Raw genomic sequence first — 13,182 nt, forward strand, 5'->3', positions numbered from 1 at the left:
ACCAACATGGCACACGTATACCTATGTATCAAACCTGCACGTCGTGCACATGTACCCTAGAACTTAAAGTATAATAAAAACATTTTAAAAAAGAAATAAAAGGAGAATTTCAGGGTCTCAATACATGAAATGGTTTCAAATATGTCTGAATTTGAAGGAAAATTTAAGTAACGTGTGAAAAAAGCCCTCATGAAGGAGGCAGTGAACTGGAATTTTGATGTTTCTGCTGCTAATAAACAATGTGATATAGTACCAAACACTTAACTTATCTCTACCTTAATTTCTTTATTCATGAGAAAAAGTGTTAGGGGAAAATAATTTTTAAGTTTATTTTAATACAATAATAAAAGGTTAAAATAAAAGTAGACCGCTAAATTGTGTGGATCTATATACACATACGTAACTGAGGTATACACATAGCTACATATATGTAAATATACGTGTGTTTTACAGCTATATGGTACAATGCACAATTTTTCTCCTCTGTGAGCAAAATATAAAGGCAAATAAAAGATGTATATTTTATGTGATAATAATTTGAAATGCATTTCTTAATGGATCAAATAATCAAAAACATGCACAATGAGTAAATTACATACATCTAAATAAAGAAATCAAATAAATCTTCAGACACACCAGCATGGGCATACTCAGGGTGGAAGATTTCTAGAGAGATGAGCACGAGGAGCCCACTGTGCTATCACAACAAATTTTGCAAAAATGAATGCTTATCATAATTCACTCTAGGTTGAATATCTTTTATTTTTCACCTGATGTAATAGTCTCTTGTTATAAGACTTCATAACTACCTTTTCCTCACAAAAAATACACACATGTTTTATAAGTTTGTGAACTGGAAATTATTTTTTAATAAATATATATCTGTCCCTCACAACTTCATGTTGTGACTAAAGCATTTTGAAGCACACTGCTTGCTAAAATGGCAAATGTATCATAAACCTTCATCTCTGTCTTGGCATCCATTGAATGCATGGCTGTTTTCATGTATGTCAACATGAAGGGTAATGTCCACAGTTTAAAAAATAGATGCCATTTACAAATTTAGCACCTAATCCTCCCCACTCCCAAGTTCTGAGCTTCCCCTCACTCCCAAATTCTGAATTCATATCTTAAATCCATTTGCCAATTTTCTTTTTCCCTCTTCTAAGGATAGAAGAAAATAAAAAATAGGAAGGAAGGGAAGGGAAGGGAAGGGAAGGGAAGGAGGGAGGCAGTGAGGGACAAGGGAAGGACAGGGAAGAGAAGGAGGGGAAGAAAGAATAGGAAGAGAAGGAAGGAAAGGAAAGAGAAGGAAGGAAAAGAAAGGAAGGAAGGGAAGGAGAAAGGAAAGAAGGAAGGAAGGTAGGTCAATTACTAGAAATAGAGTTTGCTTGGAGATAAATAAATATTACTGACATAGACTGGCTATCTGGTTATTCAAACTAAATAAACTATGATATAAGTTTACTCACAAAACTAGTTACAACTTTTAGTTTAATAAAGAAAAGTACCTTAAAGTCACACCATTTAATATGGTTTTTATTTCAACTTTTGTCTATAAGCATCTTCTTGTGTGTGAAATATATTTCCCCACTGAGTGATTTTCCACATTTACCACACAACACTCCCCCGTGCTTGGAACCTGCGTGTATTTTTCTTTTACAAACTTTGACAGAAAAATTGGGGCCTTTTTACCAATTAGATAATAAAAATAACTTCCCCTATTTTTCCCTATTACTCAGGAAAATCTCAGTTGTTCTGTTTTCTTATTTCTTCTAGTTATGTATGATCTTAATATATGCTCATTAATTCAGACACACTGAACATTTATTTTATTTATAATTTTTGCTCCCTGCTATTCTCAGGAGAGGCACATCTCAATTTTATGAGTGACTTGGGAGTAAGTAGTTATGCAGTCATGCTCCAGCCTGCTTCAGTGTCACACATTCATAATGTTGAACACTCAATCTGCAACCCACAACAACACATCACAGTCACAATTCCAATCACAGTATTGGAGTATTTCATGTCCTATTGCAGTATTTCATGTCATACCTTTGAGACGGGCAATTCCTGATTAGCCCCTGGATTTTTCCTGCTTTTAATGTCTGGGTCCATTGGGCTGCGGGCCTAGCATAAATGGGGATGGCGAGTACGTCTCTGGTCTCCTGTAGCTACAGAGGGCTCAGAGCAGACATAAAACAGGCCTACAGCCCTACAACATCTGAACAGTGTTTCCTGTCTGTAGTTCTCATTTTTACACTTGGCATGAGCTGCAGTGACCTTTCCCCTGTTCTTTAAAGGGATGTCTTTTATGGAGGTTAAGAGTGACTTGGCCCCCAAGTGAACAAAGTCCTAGGCCCCCACTGAACTCCAACTGTGCCATATGTGCATAGTGCTGTGAATGCTGATTTAGTGGTATGGGCAACGGTCCACCAGCACTGAGCATACTGAGATCACCACAATTATGTGACTTGAAGATACTTGCGTGCCCCACTGATCGTTACCAGAGTTATGAAAGTTAGGCTTTGGGCTGCACTTATCTGCCAACTCAGCAGCATTTTGACCGCATGAATTAATGATAGCACAGTAAGTACATTCTACGGCTACTTGTAATTGTTATTATTAAAGCCAAACATGGGACTTATGGTGAAAACAGTGGCCTAGCCAGTTGCCTCTGAATAGAGCCATACACGTTTACTTTTTCTTCTTCTACACATGGTTTTGACTCCACGTGTATTGCCATGTGGGAGGGATCATTCTAGCCTAAAACCTAATAAGTTACATGTATCTTTCTGCAGTTAATTTCTTAGGAATTCCACCCTTAAGAGATGGTGAGAAAACATGATAGTTTGCGTATTCCTGAAAAATGCATAGGACAAAACTCTCTGGGAAATAAATTTGTAGTGCTTATTAAGTAAAGAATTCTCATACTGGCAAAGTACTAAAAGTTTAATGTTTTACTATTTAAAATTATAAGGGCATTTGTTTACCATACATTTTATTGATTCTACTTTTAATGCAAGTCAGTGGGATAGATACAGAATTTTATTTATCCATGTTACAGATTTCTTTTCATTTTTGGTTATTTTGAAGATGTTATTTTCATCATGCCATCGCAGAGAAGAGTAGATTCCTCATTACTTACTATGATACCTCTAAATCTATAGATCATACAGGAGATATTATTTTTGTCTGCCATACTATTCCTTCTATCCTTCTAGCAAAGCCCTTGAAATAATAACAAAAATAACTAGAGCTAATTAGTCCATCATGACTAAATGCAGCTGTCTGTAGCAAATGAGGGAGCCAGCAGAACACCATGCTTCTTCATTTTTGCCTCCTCTTGACATGTTTGGCTCTTATAATTAGTAGCCTTATCCAATCATGAACACCAGAAGAGATAGAGTTGAGATTGCAGCTTCATTGTTTTCTGACACACTGTGTGGGAAACAAAATTCCAACATCCAAACATCATTCAGCCCATACAATGAAGAGGTTACACATAATTTTTATTTTTAAATATAAATAAACTTCTGGAATTTATTATTCACAGTGGGACTAGCAAGCAGTTTCACTTAAGTGCAAGATTAAGATAAAGTACAAAAGGCTAAAAATTGATGTCACAGGTATATTACCACAGTATTCAAATTTCTTTTTGAACTAAACAATGAGTAACTGGAGAGAAGCCCTGTGTTTTATTTGTTCCTCTATTTCCAGCATCCATCCAATAAACAGTTACTCAATACATATTTGTTGAATTGAATTGAATAGGAATATTAATTGCTGTTAACTCACTAAAATGAAGAAAAAGTAAACTACATTTTCTTTCTGCATAAGCTTTCATTTTGAAAATCTTCCTTAAATACTTTTTACCTTTCCTTTTTCATTTGCATATTTTCATATAGTTTTTTTTTCCCATGGAAATATGCTTCATGGAAATTGATACATTCTTCTTTATTTGCACACAATAAATTATCAATCATTATAGTCAAGGGAAATTTCTCAGTTCACATACATTTTCAGGAGAAAAACTGAAGACAGATTTTTATTTTAGGTCAGATTTGGTAGAGCATTCCTGTTATTCTCTAAAACATATATATTCTCCACATAGAAAATGTGTTTTGTGTATATGTGTATGTGTGTGTGATCTATTACCTAAAAAGAGGATTTAATTATTACTTTGTCTCACATTTTGCCTGTAAAATATGAGAGATTTTGTAGTGTAATACGAAAGTATTTAATAAAATGTTTTCCCTACCTTTATTTGCTTAAACAGTGGTTAAGTCCTAATTTGAAATGATTAAGAATCTATACGTAGCAACATTTTTTAAAGCATACACTAATTGCATAAATACAGAGAAGCATTAAACAGATTCTGGCAGTGTGAATCCAAAATTGAATTGCTTCACCTTATTGAAAAAAAAAAAAAAAAAAAAACCTAACTCTTTCTTCAACTATCAACTTCAAAATGTGAAGTTTCAGCCTATAGATTCTGCAGGCACTTTGCTACTTGCGGAAACCCAGAGAAGATGGAAAACAGTTTAATCAATATGCTCAATAAACTGTTTGCTCACCTAATTGAGGGGAGGGCAAAAATAACTTCCAACCATTTCATTTCATTGACAGCAAGTCTTGGATACATTCCCTACTTGTCTTTTTAAAGTAGAGCATCCTAGGTGGTTTCTCCTGGATGGTCTTTGCAGAGGTCACATAAACAGACTTCCATCCTGATCCTTAATCCTAGTTGAAGTATGGGAGTAAATGAGAAAACATGTGCTGATTTTTTAAATTCTTCTAGAAAACAGTGATGTATAAATTCATGATTATGCAATTAGGAGCCCCGAGCACTGCATCTCATTTAATGGCATACCACTTTCAAGGCATACCACTTTCATACCAATTTCAGGCATAATTCAATATTCTCTTTATGAGAACGTGTTATTAAAGAACAGGGCAAGAAAAAAAGTGTCTCATGATACCCTGTTCCACTGAGATTAGGATTGATTAATGAGCGTGTCTTACACCTTCCATAGTTTATTATAGGAAAATGTGCTGTATGTTGTTGAATGTCCTTGGACAAGGTGCTGCCATCTCAGTCACTAACTGCCATAGCACGTGGAAAAAAAAAATCGTAACGTTTTTCCCCCACAGATATAAAACAATGCGACATAGAAGGCCTTACTTCTATGTCATTAATAAAATGCTTGTCTCTTTCTGGCCATAGAATGTACCATAGAAATGTACCTCCAGTGTGTTTAGTATATTTGCAAGCAGCAACCTCACCTGGATTGGTATCATTTTATGTCATTATCCTCAAACAAACAAACAAACAAACAAATGGTGTAGCTCCTAGAATACATCCCAAAGTGGTTTGATGGAGAAGCTTGTCTAACAAGACTTGCTTGCTTTTTTATTTCTCAACATTTGTGTGACATTTACCTTAGCCCTCGTCCATTCATGAAAGATCACTGTAAAGTTAGGATTATTTGCATGCTGCTTTACCCTTTTACCTTCCATTTTTCTGTATTAATTCATGTTTAAAAATTGAATCAGCCTTATCAATTGATAATAGAGAAGCATTTTGGGATTGCCCATTGATATGTTACCAAGGGTCTAGGACTGCTTTGTTTCTAAGTAATCTTGGTCCAGATCCAACATGAGTAAGTCTTTGATAATAATAATACAATTAAATCAAGTCCTTGGATTTAGAGGGTAGTGACAGACAAGGGAGACCTGTGTTATTGTGATGCCAACAAGGCAGAAAGGTATTCCACATAATTGACCTTACATTCAAAAATACTTTGAAGCACTTTTCTTACAATCCTTTTACATTTGATACCAGTTGTATCTCATGTAATGTTCACCAGAGTTGCAAAACAAAGGAGGTAATTGTTTTCTCCTTAGCCACCAGATCTGCTGAAACAGTTTTGCTTGCTCTTATGAATCAATAGATATTTTATAACTGACATATCTGAACTTTGAGAGACAGAGAGAAAAGTGATATAGTATTACCAGTGACCAAATAAAACCCTATAAGCTGAAGTGTGAAATTAATTTAGTTGTTCTTCAGATAATTGACTTAGAAACAGTTTGTTTTCTGTATTCAGGCTAGTCTGTTAAGCACAAGATTCTGAGATACTTAATTCTAAGATACTTAATTTCATCCTGCTAAGAGTTTTTTTTTTTTAATTTATTTATTATTATTATACTTTAAGTTGTAGGGTACATGTGCATAACGTGCAGGTTTGTTACATATGTATACTTGTGCCATGTTGCTGTGCTGCACCCATCAACTCGTCATTTACATCAGGTATAACTCCCAATGCAATCCCTCCCCCCTCCCCCCTCTCCATGATAGGCCCCGGTGTGTGATGTTCCCCTTCCTGAGTCCGAGTGATCTCATTGTTCAGTTCCCACCTATGAGTGAGAACATGCGGTGTTTGGTTTTCTGTTCTTGTGATAGTTTGCTAAGAATGATGGATTCCAGCTGCATCCAAGTCCCTACAAAGGACTCAAACTCATCCTTTTTTGTGGCTGCATAGTATTCCATGGTGTATATGTGCCACATTTTCTTAATCCAATCTGTCACTGATGGACATTTGGGTTGATTCCAAGTCTTTGCTATTGTGAATAGTGCTGCAATAAACATACGGTGCATGTGTCTTTATAGCAGCATAATTTATAATCCTTTGGGTATATACCCAGTAATGGGATGGCTGGGTCATATGGTACATCTAGTTCTAGATCCTTGAGGAATCGCCATACTGTTTTCCATAATGGTTGAACTAGTTTACAATCCCACCAACAGTGTAAAAGTGTTCCTATTTCTCCACATCCTCTCCAGCACCTGTTGTTTCCTGACTTTTTAATGATTGCCATTCTAACTGGTGTGAGATGGTATCTCATTGTGGTTTTGATTTGCATTTCTCTGATGGCCAGTGATGATGAGCATTTTTTCATGTGTCTGTTGGCTGTATGAATGTCTTCTTTTGGGAAATGTCTGTTCATATCCTTTGCCCACTTTTTGATGGGGTTGTTTGTTTTTTTCTTGTAAATTTGTTTGAGTTCTTTGTAGGTTCTGGATATTAGCCCTTTGTCAGATGAGTAGATTGCAAAAATTTTCTCCCATTCTGTAGGTTGCCTGTTCACTCTGATGGTAGTTTCTTTTGCTGTGCAGAAGCTCTTTAGTTTAATGAGATCCCATTTGTCAATTTTGGCTTTTGCTGCCGTTGCTTTTGGTGTTTTAGACATGAAGTCTTTGCCCATGCCTATGTCCTGAATGGTACTACCTAGGTTTTCCTCTAGGATTTTTATGGTATTAGGTCTAACATTTAAGTCTCTAATCCATCTTGAATTAATTTTCGTATAAGGAGTAAGGAAAGGATCCAGTTTCAGCTTTCTACTTATGGCTAGCCAATTTTCCCAGCACCATTTATTAAATAGGGAATCCTTTCCCCAATTCTTGTTTCTCTCAGGTTTGTCAAAGATCAAATGGCTGTAGATGTGTGGTATTATTTCTGAGGACTCTGTTCTGTTCCATTGGTCTATATCTCTGTTTTGGTACCAGTACCATGCTGTTTTGGTTACTGTAGCCTTGTAGTATAGTTTGAAGTCAGGTAGCGTGATGCCTCCAGCTTTGTTCTTTTGACTTAGGATTGTCTTGGAGATGCGGGCTCTTTTTTGGTTCCATATGAACTTTAAAGCAGTTTTTTCCAATTCTGTGAAGAAACTCATTGGTAGCTTGATGGGGATGGCATTGAATCTATAAATTACCTTGGGCAGTATGGCCATTTTCACGATATTGATTCTTCCTATCCATGAGCATGGTATGTTCTTCCATTTGTTTGTGTCCTCTTTTATTTCACTGAGCAGTGGTTTGTAGTTCTCCTTGAAGAGGTCCTTTACATCCCTTGTCAGTTGGATTCCTAGGTATTTGATTCTCTTTGAAGCAATTGTGAATGGAAGTTCATTCCTGATTTGGCTCTCTGTTTGTCTGTTACTGGTGTATAAGAATGCTTGTGATTTTTGCACATTAATTTTGTATCCTGAGACTTTGCTGAAGTTGCTTATCAGCTTAAGGAGATTTGGGGCTGAGACAATGGGGTTTTCTAAATACACAATCATGTCATCTGCAAACAGGGACAATTTGACTTCTTCTTTTCCTAACTGAATACCTTTGATTTCCTTCTCTTGCCTGATTGCCCTAGCCAGAACTTCCAACACTATGTTGAATAGGAGTGGTGAGAGAGGGCATCCCTGTCTTGTGCCAGTTTTCAAAGGGAATTTTTCCAGTTTTTGCCCATTCAGTATGATATTGGCTGTGGGTTTGTCATAAATAGCTCTTATTATTTTGAGGTACGTTCCATCAATACCGAATTTATTGAGCGTTTTTAGCATGAAGGGCTGTTGAATTTTGTCAAAAGCCTGTTCTGCATCTATTGAGATAATCATGTGGTTCTTGTCTTTGGTTCTGTTTATATGCTGGATTATGTTTATTGATTTGCGAATGTTGAACCAGCCTTGCATCCCAGGGATGAAGCCCACTTGATCATGGTGGATAAGCTTTTTGATGTGTTGCTGAATCTGGTTTGCCAGTATTTTATTGAGGATTTTTGCATCGATGTTCATCAGGGATATTGGTCTAAAATTCTCTTTTTTTGTTGTGTCTCTGCCAGGCTTTGGTATCAGGATATGTTGGCCTCATAAAATGAGTTAGGGAGGATTCCCTCTTTTTGTATTGATTGGAATAGTTTCAGAAGGAATGGTACCAACTCCGCCTTGTACCTCTGGTAGAATTCAGCTGTGAATCCATCTGGTCCTGGACGTTTTTTGGTTGGTAGGCTATTAATTGTTGCCTCAATTTCAGAGCCTGCTATTGGTCTATTCAGGGATTCAACTTCTTCCTCGTTTAGTCTTGGAAGAGTGTAAGTGTCCAGGAAATTATCCATTTCTTCTAGATTTTCCAGTTTATTTGCATAGAGGTGTTTATAGTATTCTCTGATGGTAGTTTGTATTTCTGTGGGGTCGGTGGTGATATCCCCTTTATCATTTTTAATTGCGTCGATTTGATTCTTCTCTCTTTTCTTCTTTATTAGTCTGGCTAGTGGGCTGTCAATTTTGTTGACCTTTTCAAAAAACCAACTCCTGGATTCATTGATTTTTTGGAGGGTTTTTTGTGTCTCTATCTCCTTCAGTTCTGCTCTGATCTTAGTTATTTCTTGCCTTCTGCTAGCTTTCGAATGTGTTTGCTCTTGCTTCTCTAGTTCTTTTAATTGCGATGTTAGAGTGTCAATTTTAGATCTTTCCTGCTTTCTCTTGTGGGCATTTAGTGCTATAAATTTCCCTTTACACACTGCTTTAAATGTGTCCCAGAGATTCTGGTATGTTGTATCTTTGTTCTCATTGGTTTCAAAGAACATCTTTATTTCTGCCTTCATTTCGTTATGTACCCAGTAGTCATTCAGGAGCAGGTTGTTCAGTTTCCATGTAGTTGAGCAGTTTTGATTGAGTTTCTTAGTCCTGAGCTCTAGTTTGATTGCACTGTGGTCTGAGAGACAGTTTGTTATAATTTCTGTTCTTGTACATTTGCTGAGGAGTGCTTTACTTCCAATTACGTGGTCAATTTTGGAGTAAGTATGATGTGGTGCTGAGAAGAATGTATATTCTGTTGATTTGGGGTGGAGAGTTCTATAGATGTCTATTAGGTCTGCTTGCTGCAGAGATGAGTTCAATTCCTGGATATCCTTGTTAACTTTCTGTCTCGTTGATCTGTCTAATGTTGACAGTGGAGTGTTGAAGTCTCCCATTATTATTGTATGGGAGTCTAAGTCTCTTTGTAAGTCTCTAAGGACTTGCTTTATGAATCTGGGTGCTCCTGTATTGGGTGCATATATATTTAGGATAGTTAGCTCTTCCTGTTGAATTGATCCCTTTACCATTATGTAATGGCCTTCTTTGTCTCTTTTGATCTTTGATTGTTTAAAGTCTGTTTTATCAGAGACTAGTATTGCAACCCCTGCTTTTTTTTGTTCTCCATTTGCTTGGTAAATCTTCCTCCATCCCTTTATTTTGAGCCTATGTATGTCTCTGCATGTGAGATGGGTCTCCTGAATACAGCAGACTGATGGGTCTTGACTCTTTATCCAGTTTGCCAGTCTGTGTCTTTTAATTGGAGCATTTAGTCCATTTACATTTAAGGTTAAGATTGTTATGTGTGAACTTGATCCTGTTATTATGATATTAACTGGTTATTTTGCTCGTTAGTTGATGCAGTTTCTTCCTAGCCTCGATGGTCTTTACATTTTGGCATGTTTTTGCAATGGCTGGTACCGGTTGTTCCTTTCCATGTTTAGTGCTTCCTTCAGGGTCTCTTGTAAGGCAGGCCTAGTGGTGACAAAATCTCTAAGCATTTGCTTATCTGTAAAGGATTTTATTTCTCCTTCACTTATGAAACTTAGTTTGGCTGGATATGAAATTCTGGGTTTAAAATTCTTTTCTTTAAGAACGTTGAATATTGGCCCCCACTCTCTTCTGGCTTGTAGAGTTTCTGCTGAGAGATCTGCTGTTAGTCTGATGGGCTTCCCTTTGTGGGTAACCTGACCTTTCTCTCTGGCTGCCCTTAAGATTTTTTCCTTCATTTCAACTTTGGTGAATCTGGCAGTTATGTGTCTTGGAGTTGCTCTTCTCGAGGAGTATCTTTGTGGCGTTCTCTGTATTTCCTGGATTTGAATGTTGGCCTGCCCTACTAGGTTGGGGAAGTTCTCCTGGATGATATCCTGAAGAGTGTTTTCCAACTTGGTTCCATTTTCCCCCTCACTTTCAGGCACCCCAATCAGACGTAGATTTGGTCTTTTTACATAATCCCATACTTCTTGCAGGCTTTGTTCATTTCTTTTTCTTCTTTTTTCTTTTGGTTTCTCTTCTCGCTTCATTTCATTCATTTGATCCTCAATCGCTGATACTCTTTCTTCCAGTTGATCGAGTCAGTTACTGAAGCTTGTGCATTTGTCACGTATTTCTCGTGTCATGGTTTTCATCTCTTTCATTTCGTTTAGGACCTTCTCTGCATTAATTACTCTAGCCATCAATTCTTCCACTTTTTTTTCAAGATTTTTAGTTTCTTTGCGCTGGGTACGTAATTCCTCCTTTAGCTCTGAGAAATTTGATGGACTGAAGCCTTCTTCTCTCATCTCGTCAAAGTCATTCTCCATCCAGCTTTGATCCATTGCTGGCGATGAGCTGCGCTCCTTTGCCGGGGGAGATGCGCTCTTATTTTTTGAATTTCCAGCTTTTCTGCCCTGCTTTTTCCCCATCTTTGTGGTTTTATCTGCCTCTGGTCTTTGATGATGGTGATGTACTGATGGGGTTTTGGTGTAGGTGTCCTTCCTGTTTGATAGTTTTCCTTCTAACAGTCAGGATCCTCAGCTGTAGGTCTGTTGGAGATTGCTTGAGGTCCACTCCAGACCCTGTTTGCCTGGGTATCAGCAGCAGAGGCTGCAGAAGATAGAATATTTCTGAACAGCGAGTGTACCTGTCTGATTCTTGCTTTGGAAGCTTCCTCTCAGGGGTGTACTCCTCCCTGTGAGGTGTGGGGTGTCAGACTGCCCCTAGTGGGGGATGTCTCCCAGTTAGGCTACTCAGGGGTCAGGGACCCACTTGAGCAGGGAGTCTGTCCCTTCTCAGATCTCAACCTCCGTGTTGGGAGATCCACTGCTCTCTTCAAAGCTGTCAGACAGAGTCGTTTGCGTCTGCAGAGGTGTCTGCTGCGTTTGTGTAGTTTACTGTGCCCTCTCCCCAGAGGTGGAGTCTACAGAGACAGGCAGGTTTCCTTGAGCTGCTGTGAGCTCCACCCAGTTCGAGCTTCCCAGCAGCTTTGTTTACCTACTTAAGCCTCAGCAATGGCGGGCACCCCTCCCCCAGCCTCGCTGCTGCCTTGCCGGTAGATCACAGACTGCTGTGCTAGCAATGAGGGAGGCTCCGTGGGTGTGGGACCCTCCCGGCCAGGTGTGGGATATGATCTCCTGGTGTGCCTGTTTGCTTAAAGCGCAGTATTGGGGTGGGAGTTACCCGATTTTCCAGGTGTTGTGTGTCTCAGTTCCCCTGGCTAGGAAAAGGGACTCCCTTCCCCCTTGCGCTTCCCAGGTGAGGCAATGCCTCGCCCTGCTTCAGCTCTCGCTGGTTGGGCTGCAGCAGCTGACCAGCACCGATCGTCCGGCACTCCCCAGTGAGATGAACCCAGTACCTCAGTTGAAAATGCAGAAATCACGGGTCTTCTGTGTCGCTCGCGCTGGGAGTTGGAGACTGGAGCTGCTCCTATTCGGCCATCTTGCTCCGTCCCCTTTTTTTGTATTTTCTACCTTGTGATAAGAAATGGAAACTTCTCCACACACACACACAAAAAAAAAAAAAGAAAGAAAGAAAGAAAGAAAGAAAGAAAGAAAGAAAGAAAGAAAGAAAGAAAGAAAGAAAGAAAAGAAAAGAAAAGACAATCCACAGGGAATTTTTTGTTTGTTTGTTTGTTTGTGTGAGATGTAGTCCAGCTCTGTTGCCCAAGCTGGAGTGCAGCGGTATGATCTCAGCTCACTACAACCTCTGCCTCTTGGGTTCGGGAGATTATCCTGTCTCAGCCTCCCAAGTTTCTGAGATTACAGCCCGCCACCACACCTGGCTATTTTCTTTTTTGTATTTTTAGTAGATATGGGGTTTCATCATGTTGACCAGGCTTGTCTTGAACTCCTAACCTCAGGTGATTGACTCCTCTCAGCTTCCCAAAGTTTATCTAACAAGATGATCACAAAATGCTGCGATTACAGGCATGAGTCACCGCACCTGGCCTAATGAGGAATGTTTTAGAGGTAGATTTCAGTTTGCACAAAGACCAGTTTTGTGTTTATTATAGTCTTGAATAACCCATAAGGTTCTCATTAACCTTGAAAAAGATAATAGTAAATAATAACTATTGATCACTGACATAGCATAACCATACTTGACATTTTAAATTTACAAATATTAATGAATACTAATGCTTGTGAAATAAAGTATTGTATAAAGAGTCCTAACTATATGAACTCCTTTCTTCTTTGACTTGTGCACAATCAAGACTATCTGATTCATGTCAATAGAATATTAGCAAAACAAGAAATGCAATGGCAATAGACATATGAAAAATGTAAATTATTT

This window comes from Macaca mulatta, chromosome 2, assembly GCF_049350105.2.
Source record: "Macaca mulatta isolate MMU2019108-1 chromosome 2, T2T-MMU8v2.0, whole genome shotgun sequence".
NCBI lineage: Eukaryota > Metazoa > Chordata > Mammalia > Primates > Cercopithecidae > Macaca > Macaca mulatta.